The sequence below is a fragment of the Ailuropoda melanoleuca genome, chromosome 10 (genome assembly GCF_002007445.2).
Source record: "Ailuropoda melanoleuca isolate Jingjing chromosome 10, ASM200744v2, whole genome shotgun sequence".
In the NCBI taxonomy this organism is placed as follows: Eukaryota; Metazoa; Chordata; class Mammalia; order Carnivora; family Ursidae; genus Ailuropoda; species Ailuropoda melanoleuca.
This window is the reverse complement of record NC_048227.1, coordinates 78,127,543-78,143,353: the sequence shown is the minus strand read 5'-3', so window position 1 is coordinate 78,143,353 and position 15,811 is coordinate 78,127,543. Positions and strand designations below refer to the sequence as shown.

General features: G+C 40.0%; 2 pseudogenes; both read right to left on the bottom strand.

Annotated features, from left to right (window-relative positions):
* Positions 1-7,562: 7,562 nt before the first annotated feature.
* On the bottom strand, positions 7,563-9,504 carry LOC100484056 (annotated as a pseudogene).
* Positions 9,505-12,677: 3,173 nt separating this feature from the next.
* Positions 12,678-14,204, bottom strand: LOC100483801 (annotated as a pseudogene).
* Between the last annotated feature and the right edge of the window lie 1,607 nt (positions 14,205-15,811).

The following is a 15,811-nucleotide window of genomic DNA, read 5'->3' as shown; positions in this document are numbered from 1 at the left end:
TAGCTCTTTATGTTGTAAAAGTAGGATGTATTAAATATGAAAATTTAAGTTATCTATTCCTCTTTCCATACAGGTGGAGTTTCAAATTTTTGTTATCATGGGAAGTACTCAAATAACTATGCTCATCTATGTTTCTTTGTGCTTAGATGTAAGAGATAGTTCTAGAGTACACATGGTTGTAAGGGGATACATTTTTTAATGTTCTCAATATAAGCAAGTGTATCCCCATAGGAATCATATCAGTGAAACTCTGTAATGGTGACTATAAATTCCTATCTCCTCATATGCTGACCAGTATTCAATATTGTCATACTTCAAAGTCTTTGCCTATTGGAGACATATCTTGTCTTACTGTGCATTTCCCTAATTATTAGTGCAGTTGGTTACTGTCTGACATGTTTGTTCACCATTCAGGTGGTTCTTGGTTTGTTTTTTTGTTTTTTTTTTTTTTTTTTCCTTTCTGAAAGCTGTCGATTCCCTCACAATGATCTTCCCAGGAAGAGCAGGGTTACCATTTGCACTTAGGAAACAGAGCTCAGAGAGGCCGAGTGACCTGCTCTTGCTCACAGCACTGGTGAGAACCCCAGGAAGTACTTCATCCTCTGTATCCCAATTCAAATTCTCTCTCTTTTCCAACTCTGATGCTTCTCAAGACAGAGATCAACCAATTTTAACCCTTTTCATCTTGCCATACTTGACTTCCTGATCTGGGAAGATAATTTAAGACATTCATGAAGAAAGCAAAGTGAGGAGCTCCTACAAGGTCCAGTTTGGGGTCCTGGCAATAAACCCTGCCCTGAACAGTCCCCCAGTGGTGCCTGGAGTCCCTCAGGGTTTTGAAGTCTTTTCTATTTCTGGTCAAACCTTCACAACAACCCTTTGCCATATTCAATATTACAATCATCATTTTACACTTGAGGGGTTGAAGAACTAATTTAATGTGACAGGAAGAGAAACTGAAAAACATTTAAAGACTGTCTGAGTTAGAGGAAGGGTGACCAGATTTGTTAAGGAAAAACTGTGGAGAAGATGAAAGCGAGAGTCAAAAGACGGTTTCCTCCTTCCTCCCACTTTTCCCCAGATTCAGCCTTTGTAGGATCACAGGGCAACATAGCTATAAAGATCTTTTGGAGCATATTTCTGAATCTTTTGTCTCTCTTCCGTGAAGAAGCTGAGGCCATTATCCAATCTACGGGAGTCAAGTAATTGCAACAAAGCGCTGGCAGAAAGCCCAGCCAAGACGGATGTGTAGAGGGGGTCTCAGAAGAGTAAATGCACATTTCAAAGCATGGAGAAGCTTCACCTTATTGTCTTTTTAGTTGAACTTCTTTAAGCAAAGACTCAAGTTAACAAGAAGCACAGCCACACTTCAAATCTAAATAAAGCAGAGATAGTGACTTAAAGAGTCTTTGAGTGTGTGTCTGTGTGTCTGTGTGTGTGTGTGTGTGTGTGTGTACGCGCGCGCCTGCGTGTGCGGGATTACAGATCTAGAATAATCTTCTGCATACTATTGTGCATCCTGGTATCTTAGCCTTTTGGTTTTCCAGCAGTAAGAACCCACTTCAGGGACACCTGGGTGGCTCAGTCGGTTAGGTATCTGCCTTTGGCTCAGGTCATGATCCTGGGGTCCTGTGATTGAGCCCACGTCGGGGCCCCTGCTCAGTGGGGGGCCTGTTTCTCCCTCTCCCTCTGCTGCTCCCCCTGCTTGTGCTCTCTTGCTCTCTCTCTGTCAAATAAATAAATAAAATCTTAAAAATAAAAGAACCCACTTCATTTATTCTGATACATACTTTTTAATCTTGATACTTCCCTTATCAGGAGGCTGATCTCCCCCTCACCCCTGTCTCATCAGCTCCTATAGCCCCAGGGAAGCGAACAGGTTGATTACAACCACTAGAAGGCAGAGCATATGACACTAAGAGAATGTTGAGAATTAAGTAGGAGAGTTAGCTCACCCCTTCTGATTCTGGTGATTTGTGAGAGGAGGAAGAAAGGAAAAGGGAAGCAAATCCACAGTGAGACATATTACTATGTCTCCTCTCTGGCCAAAGTCCTAGAAGGAAGAGCCAGGAGAGAGGACAGGAAGGGCAGGAGACATTGCCCTACTTTCTGTTTGGAGAGGACATCTCACAGGTGACCCCCACCATCTATGGTGATAAGCAGAGAGGGGGCCTGCATTTGGCTCTCTCAAGCCATCTTCAGTTCCTGTATGGTATAGAATGGGACCCTGAATGCACCCACGGCTATTCAGACATGAACTAGGAGTTGGCTAGACATTTGCTGGAAGAGATCACCATCTTTAGGACAAAGAGACCCTGAAACTGAGGAATGTACCACTACAATAAGAGACAGTCAAATATCAGGGACCCACAGTAAGAATAAGGTGTCAGAAGAGATGGGTGAGTAGGTTGGGCTTACCAGGTTAACTAAACCATGACAGAACAGACCAAACTATGCTACCTGCATGTTTCAACAATGGATGCCCAAAGGACACCAAATTGCTGTAAGCCCTCTAAATTCCCATTTTGGAGAAAACAATGAGTGGGAGCTAATCCAAAATATAAAATACTAAGTCATCCATAGTATCTGAGTTATCTGCAGGGACTCTTTAAATCATCGTGAAAGAGGACTTTGGCTGCCCCCATTTGACCTCAGACTTTTTAGTTGGGTTCTTCTTTCCAGCTGGTCTTTTCCCTCAGTCAGAAGACTTTCTTGATAGGAAACAAAACTACCCCCTCAGACAACAAGGGCTGCCCTGAGCCAACAAGATCCCACCCATGATTGACTCCAAGACCACGATTGATTAAAACCTTCACTGCCTATCCGCACGGACCCACCCACCTTTGCCCCTCATTTTCCTTATGTAAACCTGGAAGTATTTTCAGTACTTTGGAGACAGTCTTAGACACTAGTCAGCTGTCTTCCTGGTATGGGCCTCACTGAAATAAATTCTTTTCTTGTTTCGCCACCCCTCATTTCTCTGCCTTTGGACTTTGTCCGTGGTGAGTGGCCAAACCTGGTCTGTTTGGGAGCCCTGAAGCCAGGAGCTCTTGCTTCCCTGCGTGCCCACTGCAATTGGATTGCACGGCATTTACTGGGCATGTCTAAACCACAGTTTTCCCAATAGCCAGGGGAGCTTATAAGGAAGATGAGTTCTATTTTCAAGATGAAAAGTATCTACATTTTCTTTAGTTATCTAATTGTAATGTTAGTAATTTTTCAATGCAAAAGCATCAGCCTAGGTGGAAATGGAAAGAACCACAGTGGTACTGGTAAGGGGCTGGACACAGCACCTGAGGCCATCGGGAATCCAGGCAGCTACTAGTGTCTCTGTCTCTGTCACTCATTCTCTCTCTCTACCTCCATGTGTACATTGCTACATTTGTGGCCAGCAGAGAAGAGTATCTTTCTATCTCAACCTTAATCCTAAATTCAATAGGAAATGGGTCAGAGTCACAGAAAACAAAAATGGCTGCTGGAGGGCATCCCACGTGGGCAGGGTCATGATTATTACAGAATTGAGATCATTATCATCATTGTCTACTAGTCCTTATCTCTTCTCCGTAGCTGAGCATTTTCCATATTATTAACTATTTCATGAAAACGTTTTATATGCATATGCCTACCTAATAGCCCATTCTTCTCTTGTTGGTTATTTTTTTATCCTGATGTTGTCCTTGTTGTTGTTGTTGTTGTTGTTCTTTTGTGGGTTTTTTTTTTTAGTATTATATAAATAATATTATGTTGAAGATGCTTATACTTAAATTTTTGTGTTCATATTTGATTTTCTCCTTAGGATAGTTTCATAGAAAAGGAAATGCTGATTGCTAAGGATCTGAAATTTCTAACTGTGCCTAATAATAAAAATCCATGCACCTGTCCTGTTAGTAAAATGTCACTTATAAATAATTCTAGTAGTTCTTGAGACAAAAATATCTAAAATAGTCGTTCTCTCACACATACAATGTAATTATTACATTAGTTTAGATTTGTAATTTGGTGAAAATTGATGTGTTTTTCTGTTTTAACATCGTATTTTGGATTTGTGATCGTCTCTTTGTCACATAGAGTTCTTTAAAGTATTGCAAATATCAAAAGCTGTTTGTTTTTTTTTTTAAACCTAGGGTAAATTGTTTTCATTTCCAGACATTTTTTTTAAGTTGAACTTCTTATAACAAAGACTTATTTTTTTAAAGTGTGGGACTTATTTTTTTTTTTTTAAGTATGGGGCTTGAACTTATAACAGTGTGGGGCTTGAACTCACAACCCTGAGATCAAGACCTGAGCTGAGATCAAGTCAGATGCTTAACTGACTAAGCCACCCAGGTGTCCCTCATTTCTAGACTTCACTACAAATAACTATAAATACGATGCTACATTAGGTCTGAAAAGATAAGTAGCTTTGGAGAAAGCCTCTCCAATAAAGCATCAACTTGTTTAAACATGAAGGGGTCTATAGCATCTAAGAGAATAAGAGATTCACATGCTTGAAAATGTAAATACTTCATGATCTGTCACAAGGCAGACACAAACCCCAAATGATCACTAAGCATGTTTAGGAAGGAGAAAGCCCTGCTCCACCAATAGAATGTATTTGAACGTATCACCTACCTTACCAGATATGTGGTATCTCCCAACTAGACGAGCATCCTGCCCTGTTTATCTATTGCTCCTTCATCTAGAGTGGGAATCCCACGTGTTTGCTGAATTATTTGGTAGACCAATGGCTAGAACAACTAAGGGATGGTAGTGATCGATGAGAGCCTAAGTAGTGCTTCCTAAAGAGCTGGGTGTCAACTGATTGCTCATGGTCAGACATAGATGGGAAATCTGGAAAAGAAAGAGAAGAGGCTGTCAAATCTTCCAAACCACTCCTTTGACCTTTGATCCCCTTGCAAGGAGTCAACTATGCTACCATGGGACTGCTAGAAGATAAATTTCTCCATGACTCCCATATATCCATCATCTTACACAGACAGACATGTTGCACTTGCTCTTTTATAGGATTGGTGAAAAGGCCAGTCTCTGGATTCAGCAGTGGAATCTTCAAGCTCTAAGGCTCTCAGCTTCATCTGTAAAATGGAGATAACAATAGCATGGACCTCACAGTGATCTGAGGATTGAATGAGAAAAGTATGCAAAGTGCTCAGCCTAGGGCCAGGCCCATGGACAACCATCGGTAAGCGCCAGCCTTCATCATGTGAAGAATAAATATGGCTCTTGCTGCCACTTCTCACACACTCAAAGTTTGTAAACCACTTTCAACTTTTTTTCAGGTCAAAATACTATACTGACTCACCTGAGGGAGGTTGAATCAAAATGAAAACAATATCTGATCAACCTTTTTTTGTTCTAAAACTTGAAATATTGTTCTAAAAATCTGAGATTTCATTCTGACTAGATTCAGAAATTCTCCCAAGTTTGTGTATGGCAACCTCTGGAAAAATTAAGTACCCAGGAAGTATTTTCTGCCTCCAAACCTTGTTGAGAACATACATCTACTAAAACAAAACAAAACAAAACAAAACATAAAAACCAACAACATACATCTACTAACGCCATTATGTGCTTGAACATAGTATGATCTAGGCTCTTCTAAAAAAAATAGGTAAATCTCTATTACCTCCATATTTTAACCAATACCACATTGGACATTCCAGGTAAAGTCTACATCAATTTCCTTCTTAATAAATTGTAAATCTGCTCTTAAACTAACAGCTGTGACTATTCTGTTAGTAGCACCTCATAAAAAACTCTGCTAAAGGGATAAATTTGTTCATTTTTGCTGATCTTTACTCAGCCTTTGATGCCATGGGCTAGTATCAGGTACTATTATGAACTAAGCTCTTTGAATTTAAATACAACCCGTCATTGATTTTAATAGAGAACTAGCTCCTTATCAGTACAAAAGTCAGGGCCAGTGGGAACATTTTTCACCTGTGCCTGATAACAATGTTTACTGGGATTAAAGGGGTGTGCCCTGGCCCCCTGGACCCAAAGGATTTGAGGTCACTTTCTGATGAGCTGAATGCATAAAGAGTAAAACAATAAGCGTTCTTCCATGTGCAGGCAACATGATTCATTGTCACACAACAGTAATTATCTTAACAGAGCCTGGCCCTGCTATTTAGAATACTATTAGAAATGAAAGCTAAACCTCAATGTTTCCAAAGTAAAAGCTATAATTTTGGGAAAATGACTTTTAATGTTTTGAGAATGCAACTCATTCAGTTAACTAAGGATACATTGTCTAAGTACCAAAAGTATCTAATAAGAAGTTATATTAATTAAATTTTAGCCTCCGAAAGTACTTTGTTGGGGACTTTTTTTAATGACATGAGACCTGTTAACACTGATTTTGAACTTTTCTAAAGATAAAGCTCATAGTTTTCTCTGGGACCGTGTTTCTCAATCTTAGGTTGTGGATAGATTAGACCCCTTTTTAAAATGTCAGCATCTTTCACAGAGCAGAGGCTTTTAATTTTAATAAAATCTAACTTATTAATTTTTTTCTTTCATGGATTATGCTTTTGGTGGTGTATCTAAAACTTCATTGCCAAACCCAAGATCACCTAGATTATCTCTTATGTTGCCTTTTAGAATTTTTGTAGTTTCATATTCTACATTTCAATCTGTAATCCATTTGAGTTAATTTTTTTTTTTTAGAGTAGCTCAGCGGAATAAAATTCTGGTTTATTGTTGGACAACACATACATCACCTAGGTCGAAAGAAAGAAAGAAAGAAAGAAAGAAAGAAAGAAAGAAAGGAAAGAAAGAGCAACGTTATAGACAACAAAGGGGGAAAAAGAAACTTTTTCTCTTTGGCCTTTTTTTCTCTTTTCTTTTTAGAGATTTAAGAGAGAGAGAGAGTGTGTGCGCGAGAGAGTGGGGGAGCGAGTAGAGGGGGGCAGAGGGAGAGAATCTTCAAGCAGACTCCGGGCTGAACCCAGTCTGAGGGGGCTGGACCTGAGCCCAAACCAAGGACCTGAGCCCAAACCAAGGGTCTCATGCTTACCGCACTGGAACACCCAGGCGCCCCGATCTTTGGCCTTTTTAACCATCTCATACAAACTAACGACTTATAGTACAGCTGGGCACATACGCAAAAAACGTTACTGGAATGCTCAGAATCAGATTGTTTTGTTGCTGTTTTTGCTTTTTCTTACAAGGTCTTATTTCTTCTTTGAGATGATAATGAACATGGGCACTCCACAGGTAAAGTCAGAGGTAGGACCGAGAACGCTCTGAAGGCTGGTTTGGTCATCCGAGATCATTGAAAATGGCTGAACACCAACAGTATGTACAGAAATACAAAATGTAAATAGAAAATACACATTTTCCTTTTTAAAGTACTTTTAAGAGAAAAATCAGGGCGTCGGACATTTTGGTTCTTTTGTCCTCCCCTGTTGCAAATTCCCACTGTGGTTTTGGGTGGTGGAGCACGAGTGTCACTTGTGGGGTGGCACTGCCCACATGGGGCAGCTGGGCGGGACTGTCCACTCGAAGGTGATCACGTTTAGAGTCTGAGACTGGATGCGAAGGGTGAATAGGTTAAGTTTTGTTTAGTTTAATTTTTCCTTTCTTGCTGTGTAGTCATCCTGGTTGGTCTTCTGTTTCTTGGTGTCGGCATCCTCCTCCTCATCTTCAGCTGCCCTTGAGCCCATAGCTGCCTCAGCCTTCTCGTCTTCCTCGCCATTCTCCTCCTCACCGTCGCCTTCTTTCTCCTCCTGCCCATCTTCCCCTTCATCCACCGCATTGTCCGCCTCCTGCTCCCCATCTTCCTCCATCAGCGTCCCTGTTAGCAGGTGCGCCTCTCGTGTCATCTGCCTCCTCCACCACTCCTCCCTCTCCTTTAAGTCCTTGGTGGTGATCTCGGAGCTGGTGTCCACCGCGGTGACCTGATGGGGACACTCTCTGATCCGATGCAGTGGATTCAAAACAGAGCGCGAGTTCCAGGACTCTGGCTAAGCTGCCAGGGTCGTTGGTGGCGGAGGAGGCGCCCAGCAGAAGTGGCTGAAGCGAATGGGAAGCCACACATAGGAATGATGCGAAGATGGCTTTTCAGAACAGCCAGCGGGAAAGGTGTTAAGTGTAGGGTCTGCGTCTAAGTTCATTATTTTGCAGATGGATGTCCAATTGTTCCACCACCGTTTAATGGAAAAAAACTATTCTTTCTCCACTGAATTGACTTTTCTCCTTTGGCAAGATTTTACTTCTGTGTGTCTATTTCTGGGCTTTGTATTCAGATTTATTGATCCATTTACCTATTCCTTTACCAATACCACACTGTATTGGTTATTGTAGTTTTATAATGTCTTAAAGTCGGATAGTGTCAGTCTTCTGAGTTTGTTCTGTTTCTTCAATATTGTGTGGGCTATTCTGGGTCTTTTGCCTTTCCATATAAACTGTAGAATCAGTTTGTCAATATCCACAAAATAACTTGCTAGGATTTTGATTTACATTGCATTGATCAAGTTGGAAAGAACTGGCATCTTAATAATATTGAACTTTCTTATCCATGTCTGTACAATAGCTCCCTGTTTATTTAGATCTTTGGTTTCTTTCATCAGAGTCCTTGTGGTTAAAATTTTACTACAAATTCAATTTTTTTAAAGATAAAGTTTATCTATTTTTCTTGAGTGCCATTTGATAGTTTGTTTTTCATGTGATTCATTCATTTCACACGAGTTTACTAATTTATTGGCAGGAAGTTGTTTGCACTCTTCCCTTATTATCCTTTTAATATGTGCAGAATATGTGGTCATGCCTCTTCTCTCGTTCCTAATGTTGGATATTTGTGTCTTGCCCACCCCCCTCCCTCCATCCCTCCTGGTTAATCTATCCAGAAGTATATCAACTTTATTAATCTCATCAATGTACCAGTTTTATATTGCATTCATTTTATATATGTTTTCCTGTCTCCTATTTCATTGATTTCTGCTCTGATTGTTATTATTTCCTTTCTTTTGCTTACTTTGTGTTTCATTTGCTCTTTTTTTTTTCTAGTTTTCGAGAGTGAGAGTCAAGTTCATGGTTTTGAATCTTTTTTTCTTTTTTAATATATATATTTAGTGTTATTTCCCCCTAATTATTTATTTAGCAGCATCCCACAAACTTCAGTATGTTGTGTTTTCATTTTTATTCAGTTCAAAATGCTTCCCAGGAGAAGTACTTATGAAATGGTGGAGTGAAGACCTCCAAAAATTTCCCCCTCCGTAAAAGCAATGAGAACACTGTGGCAAAAGTTATCAAAATTCAGAATTCTAGAAATTAATCAAAGGCTTACAATAATCTGAGCATTTTTTTCAAGAAAATCACATGAGTTTCAGTAATAGTGATCTTTGTGGAGTTTTAACTTGCCCTATTGCCATCCCCCATTACCTAACTTCATGGTAGCCTTGGAAACCAATAGTTTTGTAAGCACAGTATCTGTGAAAATCAGCAGCCAAGCAGCACCTACCTGGAGGGGTGAGAAAGTGTTTGGGGCTTCTCAAAATGCTCCATCTCCAGAGCATTTTCACCATTTGACGGAACTGGAAGCTTCTTGGAAAAGCTCTGAGAGTGAAGCTTTATTTGACCTCTCTCAGAGCATGCTCTGTGCAAACAATATAACACCAAAGCATTTAACAAAAACAATGACAAACAATGGTTTAACATCACCACTATCTGAAGCAGCGATGCCATTTGGGGCTAACACCAGGCTGACCCAAAAAACCAAACCAAACAAACAAAAAAACTTAAAATGAAAAATGGGGAATGAGATATTCATAAAGGGGCTTAAAAACCCCAACGTACTTCTAGAATTCTAAAAGGCCCTGTGGATGCATAGGGCTGTGTGCATGCCCAGAAAAGAACTGGGAAGGCCCTAATCTCTCACCTCAGGCTGACCTCGAAGCTCTCCACAAGCAGGAAGTAAAAGTTAAAGCAAAATTGTAAACTTCCTGGTGCCAGACCATTGAGGCTCACTTTAATAAACATATAGAACCACCTGGCAAAGGTTGGTTGACTTATTGGTTCACAGCATTCAAGTAGATCTCTGTCCTACCATTACCTGGCCATAAAGAGACCTGCAGAGACTTCAGAGGAATCATGCCAAGAATACCGACTTTACAGGGTTACCCAGGAAAGACTACAAACAAACAGCAGCCATAACAACAACGAGAACAGTCACAAAATAACTCTCAGTTGGGGGGGAGGGTGGGATCTGATTGTCAGAGTTGCCACATTTTATTCACTTATTTTAAATGTGTCATTTTTGTTTGAAACAAAAAAAATATGAAACATGCAAAGAAGCATGAAAACATGGCTCACCTGGAAAAACATAGGGGAGAAAAGCAGTCAATAGAAACTCTCCTGATGAAACCAAGATGTTGGACTTACTTGACAAAGATTTTAAATCAGCTATTATAAATATGTTCAAAGAACTAAAAGAAAACAAGTCTAAAAATTAAAGGTAATTATGAAACTGATGTATCCTCAAATATAGAATATTAATAGAAAGAAATTATAAAAAACTAATTAGAAATTCTGTAGTTTAAAATAACAATAACAAATTAAATTCACTTAGGCTCAACAGCAAATTTGAATTAGCAGAATAAAGAGTCAGTATGTTTGAATATAGGTCAATTCCAATGATCTAGTCTGAGGTACGAAAGGAAAAAAGATTGAAGAAAAAAGAACAGAGCCTCAGAGATCTGTGGGACACCATCAAATGCAAGTTTGCCAACATATGCATAATAGGAGTCCCAAAAAGAAAGGAGAGAGGAAGCAGTAGAAAGAATATTTGAAAACTTAGTAGCTAAAAACCAACTGAAGGTAATGAAAAACATTTATCTACACATCCAAGAAGTTAAATGATCCACGAGTAAAATAAACACAAAGAGATCCATGCATAGATACATTGTAGTCAAACTGTTAAAAGCTTAATCAAAGAAAATATGACAGCAACAAGAGAAATGTGACTCACCACAGACAAGGAATCCACAATATGTTTATAGTTGACTTCTCATCAGAAGCCAGGAAAGCCAGAAGGCCATGGATGACATATTCAAAGTGCTGAAAGAAAAAGTCTGTTGACCAAAACTGTCTTTTAAAAAACTAAAGAGAAATAAAGACATTTCCAGATAAACCAAAACTGAGAGAATTTGTCCCTAGCAGACTTATCCTTCAAAAAACTCTTAAAGGGAGTTGCTGAGACTGAAATGAAAGGACAGTAGACAGTAATTTGAATCCACACAAGGAAATAAAGAGTATCAGTAAAGGTAACTACGTAGGTAAATATAAAAGCATGATACATTTTTATTGAAATATTGAAATAAGATTCACATACCAAACAGGTATTGAAATAAGATTCACATATGAAAAAAATCTAATCTTTTAAAGTGTACAAATTCAGTGGTTTTGAGTATATTCAGAATTGTGCAACAATCATCACTATCAAATTTTAGAATATTTTCATCCTTAAAAAACAAAAGACCCATATCCCTTAATAATGTCTCCATTCCCTTTTAGCCCCAGGCCCTGAAAACCACTAATCTACGTTCTGTCTCTGTGCCTATTCTTGATATTTAACATAAATGGAATCGTAAAAGATGCACCTTTTGTGACTGGCTTCTGTCACGTAGGATATTTTTAAGGTTCATCCACATTGTAGCATATTATCACTACTTTATTCCTCTTTAGAGCTAAATAATATTCCATTGTGTGGATACACCACATATGTGTATCCATTCATCAGTTGATGGACAGTTCTGTTTGTTTCTACTGTTTGGCTACTATGAATAATGTTGCTATGAAAATTTATGCACAACATGTGTGTGCAGACATATGTTTGCAACTTTCTTGGGTATATACCTAGGAGTAAAATTGCTAGGTCATACGGTAACTATTTAACTTCTTTGCCAAACTATTTTCCAAATAGCTGTACCATTTTACAAGTTCATCAGCAATGTATGAGGACTCTGGCTTCTCCACATCTTTGTCAAAACTTGCTGTAGTTCACAATTTTAACCATCCAAGTGGGTATGAAGTGTTATTTCATTGTGGTTTTCATTTGCACTTTCCTAATGACTAATGCCACTGAGCATCTTTTCATGGTATTGACTATCTTTATTTATTCTTTGGAGAAATGTCTGTGCAAATCTTTTGCTCATTTTTTAAATTGGGTTATTGTCTTTTTATTGTCAACTTGCAATCGTCCTTTACATAATCTGGATACTAAACCCTTATCAAGCATATGATTTATATTCTCTCCCATTCCATGGGCTTCTTATGTTTGTTTGTTTTTGTTTGTTTTACTTCTTGATGGTGCCTTTCAATGCACAAAAGTGTTTTGCTACTGTTGTTTTTTGTGGGGTTCTTTTGAGACAGGGGGAGAGGGAGAATCTTAAGCAGGCTCCACACCCAGCACAGAGCAGATGGGGCTTGATTTCCCGACCCTGAGATCATGACCTGAGCTGAAATCGAGAGTCCAAGGCAGTCTTAACCGACTGAGCCACCCAGGTGTTCCGTTCTTTTCTTTTTTTTAGAAGTTGTATGAAGTCCTCGCAAGCACAGCTTGTTTCTGTAGATTATTTTCCAAAGGTGTACGAAATGGAACCAAAATGGAGAATCCCTTAAGAACCAGAAGAGGAGCAACCTTTAAAGCTATGATTACCCAGTAGCAAGTGTTGCGGCCTTCAGCCGCCAGCCGCTTCCTCTTCCCGTTCGCAACATCTTCCCCAGACTGTTTTCGTTTCTTTTTTCTCAACATCTGAGTGTGCACCTTGAGGAACTCGGCGGTTTTTTCCCACATACGTGTGTGAATATCGACCTTAGAGCACTTGATGTGCTAATGCAGATGGTCCTGGAGCGAGTGGATCAGGTTGACGTGTTGTCTCAAACACTAGCATTGGTATAGCGAGGGAACGGCATGAAGGTATACAGCCAGGTCGTCACCCACAGCAACATCCGTGTCCTTCAGCTCCAGAGGACCTTCTCTGTGGCTAAAGAGGACACGTAGGGCTGTGTGCCTGGCTCTGTCTGCACCCTTCTTTGAACTCTTGCATGAACACTTTTCCAATGACCACATCGTCATCATCCTTAAACACGGTGATCAAGACTACTGTGACTCTGTCCTTTTTAGACTCAACAGACATGGTCTCATCATCTCTCCAATGGGTAACTGCCCTGTCCTCTCCGTCCTTGCCCTATTCTTGGAATTGGAAGTCTTTCTCAAAGACAGAGGCAAAACAATTTCGTTTCAACACACCAGCCTTGATGCACAATGGAATCCTTGGATGTCGGCAGATTTTCAAGGTTATATAGCAGAGACATTGTGTCTTGATTCAGGATTTACCAAGGAACTCCAGTACACTATCTTTAATAACTCACTCGCACCATGTGCCTGAAGTTCCTTGTTGAATTTCGAGAAAATACTGACCATCACTTTTGTTTTGTCTCCAGTAGGATTTGAAATATGATAGAGGACCCCATCCAAATCTACAAATATTACTTCTACGCTTCTGATTGTTATTGGCGGCCACGTTCTCGACCTTGAGCATGAGTGTCCCCTCCATGAGGCAGTTGTTCAGGCTGTTCCCCTCTAGCAGGATCTCACCAGTGCCTCACCCCCTCCCAAACCTGCACCCGCTGGCCCAGCCACTTCCACCACCGCTGCCTCACCGACCTGTGCTGATTGGTTTATTGTTGTTGTTTTTTAACTGCTTTTGAGTTTACCCTGGTGATTTTTTTTTTGGAACATTTTTCATCTTACAAGCTTTCAGATTTAATCATTGTATGACTTCCTGAACCTGGAATGGTTTCTTTGTGGAATTAGCCATTCTGTGTTTATTCATCATACCATTCAAATTTTCTAGGTGGTGTTTGTTTTTTCCATTAAAAAACCATTAGTGATATCTTGTGTCTCTGCCAAGCAGCTTGTAAGCAACACGTCTTTGAATTTTGATTTTAAAAAATAATCTGAAAATCATTGCTTTGTCCTTTAACTTTTATGACATAGCTGTTCTTTTTGATCTAACTTCAACCCTTTTATTGCATGTTTCCTATTTTTTTATGATTTGCAGTTTCATTTGCTTTCTGCCTTGTACTATATGGACTGTATCTTATCTAAATCTGTTTTCTGCACTTATTTTGTTTTACTTCTTATTAAGTTTTACACCTTTGCTCACTCTGTCCTTGAAACTCTTGCTTCCTTCAGCATCCATGAAGCCATGTATCTCCTGAGTTTTGGTCTTCCCTCTGGCACTTTCTTCTCAATTATGATGTTTGGCCCCCCTCTCTTCCCATTCCTCAAATGTCATGCTCTTCAGAGCTTCCTTCTTCTTCCCAACCCACTTTCCCCAGGCCATTTCATCCCATTCCTTGGATTTAATTGTCATCACTACACTAACAATTCCCAATCTTTAAGATCTATCCTAGATCTTTCTCCTGAACCCAAGCCCAGAGACATTTAACTAGCTACCAGATATCCCCATTTGGATGTCCCCCGGGCACATTAAACACAACGTACTCAAAATGACACTCGTTTTTTCCCCAGTAAGTAAACTGCTCCTCTGCCAGAATTTTCCCCCCAGAAAGTGACAGCCCTCCCCACCTCAATCCTAAAGCCAGAAAATCTGGGAAGATATTTAACTCTCCCTTTTCCCTCAGGCCCCATATCACTCACCCACATCTTTCAGTATTATTGATTTTGGATTCTACATAACAGTGGAATTCATCTTCATCTCCCTTCTACAGAACCTCTGCTATGGAGACAAGTGATTACCAGCTCTTACTTGGATCCTGCAAAGGCTGCCTAATTGATCTTTTTCAATCTATCCTTCCTCCTGCAAACAGGAGAATCTTTTAAATGCAAATCTGTGTTGTGCCCCCACTTAAAATTCTTCATTTGGGGAGCCTTGGTGGCTCAGTTGGTAAAGCATCTGCTTTTGGCTCAGGTCACGATCTCAGGGTCCTAGGATCGAGCCCTGCATCGGGCTCCCAGCTCAGTGGGGGGTCTGCTTCTCCCTCCTCCTCTGCCCCTCCCCCCCTCTTGTGTTCTCTCTCTCTGTGTCTCCATCTCAAATGAATAAATAAAAAAATCTTTAAAAAAAACCTCTTCAATGGATTTCCATTACATTTAAATAAATCTTAGAAGGCCCTCCTTGATCTTGACCCCACTCATCTCCGCCACCTCTTGTGGAGCCACTCTCCATGTCTCCATGTCTCACTCTATTCTCCAACCATAGCTAGTTTCTCTATGGTAGACACTGTAAATTGCTCCCAGTATCATTGTCTTCTTTTTAGTAATAGAACTGATCTCACTCTAGATTTAGTAGGGCACATAACTGCTAGTTACTACTTTTTTTTTCTAGTTACTATTTTTACCAGCCTCCCCTGCTATTAGGTGCGACCCGGCTTTCATGAACGGAATGTGTGGAAGAGTGATATGTGCAACTTTAAACGTCACTTCCTTGAAAATAAGTTGATTGCCCTTTGTTCCTTCCCTAGGGCTGGAGCTGGTGAACAGCCTTTAACCATTTGAATGGGGAAATACACCAGGAGGATGGGAAGACTGAAAATTGAAGGAAGCTGTAACCACGAATGACTCTGTTGCACACAGATACTTGAGTTCTTAATTATAGCAGTTTAGTCTGTGTATCCGTCAGCACTGTCTGGGTTATGCTGCAGTAACAGACAACCCTTAAAGCTTGTGGCTTAACATAGCTAAGGTTTCTTCCTCACTCATGCCACATGTTCAGCCTCATGGAGGGCTTCATCTAAATATATCCTTTAACGAGCACACAGGTGAGAAGGGCACTTGGCAAACTGT